A 5,946-nucleotide genomic window follows, 5' to 3' on the forward strand; every position below is an offset into this window, starting at 1 on the left:
TGAGAAAGAGGGGCATGCCGTCCATGGCGAGAAATGGACGTAGTAAGATTGAGAGGTAGACAGCAGGACCAGAATCCCCTGGGTTCTCTCCTTATTCTGTCCCCGATCAGCAGGGCGACCTGGAGCCAGGCCCTCATGTCCCTGTGCCCTGTCCCTGCATCCGTGGGGGGGGGGGGGGGGATGTTGTCAGTGTCATGGGCTTCCTCCTAGAACCAACAGTAGTTGGGAAAGTGCTGTAGGGAGTTGCAGGTGCTGAGCAAAGGTAAAGTGTGAAAACTGCTGTTTGGTTCCATGCAAAGCAGGGGGAAATGGGGAAGAGGGTGAAGCGGTGCTCCCGAGCGAACAATGGTTTCTTAGGGAGGGAACCAGCCTTGGAGGTAGAGGGACAGATGCTGGAGCTGAGGTGCTTGGCCAAAGCAGGCAGCAGTGACAGTGTGGCTGCGGTCAGATGTGAATGGGAGACGGGGAACGAGTTGGGTGGCCGGCCGGACGGGTACGGCCGAAGGGCCCTTGATCCCACAAACCAGGTCACTTAAGTTGTCCATGCCTTGGTTTATTCCTTTGTAAAATGGGCCCACTGATGTGTGCTCTGAGGCAGAACGGGATCATCTATTTGAAAGCCCTTTGCAAAACGTGGAACAGGGCCCAGAGGCCATTGAGCTCACGGGGGAAGGGATCCTAGGATTCTGGGCTTAGCCAGAGAGTGGCTGTCAGTGATGGTGGGTAAGGTACAGGTTTCAGTTTCCGAATCTTTAAAAAGGGGCCTGGAGCAACAGGGCCCACAAGAACCTTCTGCCATGATGGAAATCGTCTTTGTCTCCTCTGACCAATACAGTCGTCCCTGGTGTGGGTATGCGGCCGAGGAACCCCATTTTATCTTTTTTAAAGTTTTTTTTTTTTTTTTTTTTTTTTTTTTTTTTTTTTTTTTTTTTTTAGTTTTTAGTTTTTTCTTAATGTTTATTTACTTTTGAGAGAGAGAGGGAGACACAACATCCGAAGCAGGCTCCAGGCTCTCAGCTGTCAGCCCAGAGCCTGACGCGGGGCTGGAACTCACGAACCATGAGATCACGACCTGAGCTGAAGTCGGACGCTTAACCGACTGCGCCACCCAGGCACCCCCAGTTTCTGAATCTTTAAATGAAGGTGCATCAAAAGATGATGGAGAAGAGACAACGAAAAAAATGACAAAAACGCCGTAACTATTGTTTTGCCCTTGCCTTACTACAGAGTGAGGATACACAGTAAGGCCCAGACCTTCCCAGTGGTATGCTTGGGGTTATCCAGGGAGGCTTATGGGGCATGCTGGGAGGATCCTTCTGGCAGGATGATGTATCAGGGAGCACAGCCACTGTGCTCTTGCTTCCCTTATCACGGCCCAGGGAGCACTGGGACAGTGCTCCCCTCTGTGCAGAACAGCATGAAGGGCGAGGAATGTCAGGGCTGGAAGGCACCTCAAAGGTCATCTAGTTCAACCGCCAGTCTGATGCTTGGCATTCTTCCGTGAATTCCTTGTCAGCCGAAACGTGGATGCCCCTTCCCGAGGTGGCCCATTTCATCTTTGGACCACAAAGACTGCAAGGAAACTTTATTCTGATTTTTGAAAGCTCTCAGGGTCCCAAGAATTAACATATACTTTTCCTCATCTAGAATGTTTCCTTATATCCCTACCTTTCCAGTCTCTGTACAACTACTTAAACCATTCATCAATAGCCACAGACTCTCAAAGTCCTTATTCCATGCCCCACACTGTCGTCCATGCTTTACAGATATTAGTTTAGGCAATCTTCTCAACAACCCTGGGAGGAGGGCATTGTACTGTTATTATCCCTATGTTACAGAGGAGCACATTGGAGCACAGAGAGGTTAGGCACTTAGCTCAGAGTGACACAGCTATTATGCTTTGGAATCAGGATTCGAACATGGGCCAGCCAAGGGGTCCTGCACCCTACTCCCGGGACTTAAAGCCTGTCCTGATCATGCCAGATGGAGCTGCCTTTTCCCTGGCCGTTGCCAAATGGCCCTTAGCACTTTCTACCTTGTGTTAAGCCTCGGTACCTGTGATTTAGCCTCGTTGGGGTCAACCAGGCAGAAGCCCTACAGAAAGCCGGGCCTGGAGAGATAGCGATCAGAATTGTTCGCCCAGCCCCGAGCGCAACATTTGCATCTCAAAGAAGCTTTGTGGTTTTCCACTGATTTCAAAGCTCTAACTACAGGGAAGGGCCCCATGGAATGTGCAACTTCGAGGGTTGACAAGGGGCTCCAGGCTGACCCTGGATCGCCTTCACCTCGGAGACGCGCACACCAAAGAACTCAGCGCCTTTCACCTTCCCTTCAGAGACGGTTGGAGAAACAGTTGTTTGATTTTGTTTTGTTTTTGCCTACAGCTGTTTGATGGCTTTGAGAAGGAAAGTGTCACTCGTGAGGAAGTCACGGATTATTACCTCCTGTCCCTGTCGGGGCCAAAAGCCGGGAGAGATGTCTAGTTTCTTCTCTGCAGCCCCATCTCCCGCGAGACTTGTGACTCTAGAGGGGACGCACCTCAGCACGGTGGTTGTTTTCTGCATCTACCTTTGCTTCTCCCTGGGTGTGCTTACTCAGGTCTCTCCTAAGGAAATCCTACCCTTCCCTGTCATCCCAGACCCAGTGGGAACAAGCCGAGGCCCCTCCCCCCACACTGAGCCTATGCGCCAGCCAGCACCCTGCCCCAGGGGCCCTCAGGGGGCTGCCTTGGTTTCTCCATGCATCTTTCCCCGGTGCCTGGCCCCCTGCACACCTCACTGCCAGTGTTCATTTGGGTTGAACCAAATCAAACTAAATCCCATTGAAACGGGTCGAATTGAATCTTTATTCCCGAGCTCGCTCTGTGGTACGACCGTGGGATGGGCAGACGAGGTCACTTCCTCCCTGCAGATTCTAAGCCAATGCATTCTTCCATTCCGAAACGTTCCTCCGCTTGTCCTGGAGGTAGCCAAGGGAGCCACTCGCCCAACCGGGCCAGCGGCTGGGCTTAGGAACTCGAAGTTCTCACTCCACCTGGATCTAGGAAGCCTTTGATAAAGATTTGACACCAGAGAATCTCTGTCCAGCACAAGCCATTTCTCTTCTGTGCCTACAAAGGATAAAGATCTATTTGTCTCTGTGTGTACGTTACAAAAAATGAATGGGGATTTAATTACAGCGGCTCATTTCCTAAAAGGAAGTCTTATTTACGATGCACCATATGTTTTGCCAGTGGTCATACCCCTGAGGGCCGGAGTCTTGTCAGATTTCCTTAGATAAGCGGGGTCAGCTTGCCTGGCCTCTGCCTGGGGACCTGGGAGGACAGGCCCAGGGTTCAAGGAAGTGGGGAGGAAGATGTAGGTGGGCTACAGAGCCCGGACCACCAGAGATCAGCCAGCAACCTAGGGGAGGCTGCCCTGGCTTCAGAGGATGGAACCAGAAGCTCAAACAATTTGTGACGATTAAAAATCGCCTGGCTTTTTTCATCTACTCAAGTGGCTCTTGAGGGGGAGAGAGTTTCTCTCTGATCCTTCCTTTTGCGGTTCTAATTCCCTCTCTGCCAGTTCTGAGCCAGCGCAGATGGCTTCCTAGGGCTCCCAGAACTTTCCGTCGAGATGCCCTGGCCAGCAGAGGGGCAGCTGGGGAGGGGGTCGGGCTCTGTCCCTGCGCTCATTCGTCCTTTGACTCTTTCCTATCTTTTCCCTTTGGTGGTACCCAGACTTCTAGATGCTGTGAAGCTGAGGGCGGGGTCAGATTTCTCAGCTGCGTTCTGATGCAGTTTCTGGAACCTGCTGTAGCACCCAACTCCGCTGAGGAGATTTATTAGTGGGAGACACCTCTGCCCACCCAGTTTTCCCTTTTCCTTCCAAGCGCCCCTCCCCTTTGCCAAATACTGCTTCTCTCCTCTTCTCTCTCCACTCTCTCTCCATCCTCCCCCCTGCATTGCCTGGATGTCGGACTCTGGGTGGTTTTCCTTCCAGCTCTAGCATTCACCTGCTGAGATCTTTAAAGTAGATCCCTTCTGAGCTGCGGAGTGGGGAGGCGGACACCATAGTCCCTACAATGTCCCTTCTAGCTCTCACACGAATCAGGCCAGGTAACGGGTGGTCCTGTCTTTTCTATTACATGGGTCTAGCAGATACCCACCTGCTCTGAAGCAGGAAGGAATCAGGCGAAGCCACCGGAAACCAAGCGGCCTCCCGGGACACGATGGACTTGATGGAAATTCGGACAGGATTGCCTGTCCTTGGACAGTGGTCCTGGAAGGCTCCTGATGCTCCCAGACCTGGGTTTTCGCTGGAAAAACAGGGATGGGAACTTGAAAGAGTGACTGACCGCTGGCTGGTGAAGGGGGAAAGTGCGCAAATCGTGAACACTTAACTCTGCTCAAAGGATGGAGATGACGGGTGCTGACTGCGGACCCCGCCACCACCCCCAGGGTCCTGGGGGCCTCCTGGAAGACAGCAGTTGACTTGTGCATCTCTCTTCGTCAGTGCTCACAAAGGAAGTGCTCGGGCTTGCCTGGAGCACCGCAACCAGAGCCTGCCCGCTTTCCTGCTGCGGCCCCCACGTCCCCCCACTCTCCCCCGTCCCCCCATGCCTCGTCCTGTCCCCGCACGCCCCCCAGGCCTCTGGACACAACCTCCCTCTGCTTTCCTGAGGGCCCAGGCCAGGCCTTTCTCAGACTCCATTTCCAGACTGTGGCTCAACCTTTCAGGCTTCCCTTCACGTGACTTCCAAGGAGGATCTCGGTGGGCTTCGGGGCCCTGTAAGCAGGCTTTCGGATTTCCTGGGACTGCAGGCTCCGTGGGGCTCTCTCAGCTCCCCCTCCCTGAGTAGAAGGTGATTTGTTCCCAGATGCCTTTCGCTAATTAGAAACCCCCTTCAGTTCTCCTGTTATGTAAGAATCCAAGGCACCACGTGACCCTCTGAAAAGCTGGGCTCCGTTTTAAACACGGATTTTTAGCCGGGATCAAATGGTGAGATTTTGGCGCCGCTCTGCAGCGGTGAAGCTGCGATCCCCTTCGCCCTTCCACCTCACCCTCTCCTGCCTTCTCCCCGGGCCTCACCCTGCGGTCAGTCACTGGCGCCCGGGCCTCCGCTTCTCCGGCTTCTCCGGCAGGGAGGCCCGGGCGGTGTGCGCGTGCAAGGGCGCGTGCATGTGCGTGCGCGCGCGTGCGCGCGTGGAGGTGTAAGGGCCGGCCGGAGGGTGGGGGCCCGCGGTGCGAGGCGGCCAGGCCGCATTTCTGGCTGCTCATTGTTCAGTCCCCGTCGCCATGGCGACGGGAGCAGCTGCTCCATTCTGGGCCTTGGCTTGGCTGTGCGGGGCGGCCCGCCCGCCTGTCTGCCCGCCCGTCCGCCTGCCCGGCCGTGGGAGCTGCCAGCAGCTCGCCCTCCCGCTGCCCACAGGCCCTGCCAGGCTGGGCGCAAGAAAGCGTGTTTACTAACACCATCCACACGGCTCCCTGGGCACCGCGGCTCTGCCCAGAAGATGTCAGGCCGAGGGCACCGGGAGGTGGGCCCGGAGCCAGGCTGTCTCCAGCCCCGGGGAAAACTGTCCCTGGCCGGCTGCTGCCCTGGCCTGCCGGCGGGGCCGGGCGAGGGGCTCCAGGCCTCCCGGCACAGCCGCGGCACTGGGGGGCTCCAGGCCCCCGGGAGGCCCTCCCTAGGGTGCCCTCCCGGCGGCCTCAACATTCGCGGCCTCAGCGCCCTCTCTCCCCTACGTCTCTCAGAAAGGCTGCCTGACGACAGGCCTGCTCCGGGAGGCCTTGTCGCTGCCCTGACTCGTGCAGCCCTTACGTCGGAATTAGTCGTGGCCACAGATACACAATCACAGAGCTGAAGGTGGCCCGGGAGACGTCTTAGGCGGGTGGTCTCATCGTGGGCATGGAGGAAACAAGGAAGACGACGGGGACAGGGGGATGGGAAGAGGTTCAGTTCTCAGGA

At 55.8% G+C, this 5,946-nt stretch overlaps 1 long non-coding RNA gene across 1 annotated transcript; it reads right to left on the bottom strand.

The window, feature by feature from the left end:
- Positions 1–2,816: 2,816 nt before the first annotated feature.
- Positions 2,817–5,221, bottom strand: LOC121044128 (uncharacterized). The gene is made up of 3 exons (XR_005797146.1): positions 5,070–5,221; positions 4,147–4,296; positions 2,817–3,109 (listed from the first exon to the last, which is right to left on the bottom strand). It is a non-coding gene; the product is annotated as an uncharacterized LOC121044128 (long non-coding RNA).
- Between the last annotated feature and the right edge of the window lie 725 nt (positions 5,222–5,946).

This window comes from Herpailurus yagouaroundi, unplaced genomic scaffold, assembly GCF_014898765.1.
Source record: "Herpailurus yagouaroundi ecotype Mexico unplaced genomic scaffold, PumYag 188, whole genome shotgun sequence".
In the NCBI taxonomy this organism is placed as follows: Eukaryota; Metazoa; Chordata; class Mammalia; order Carnivora; family Felidae; genus Herpailurus; species Herpailurus yagouaroundi.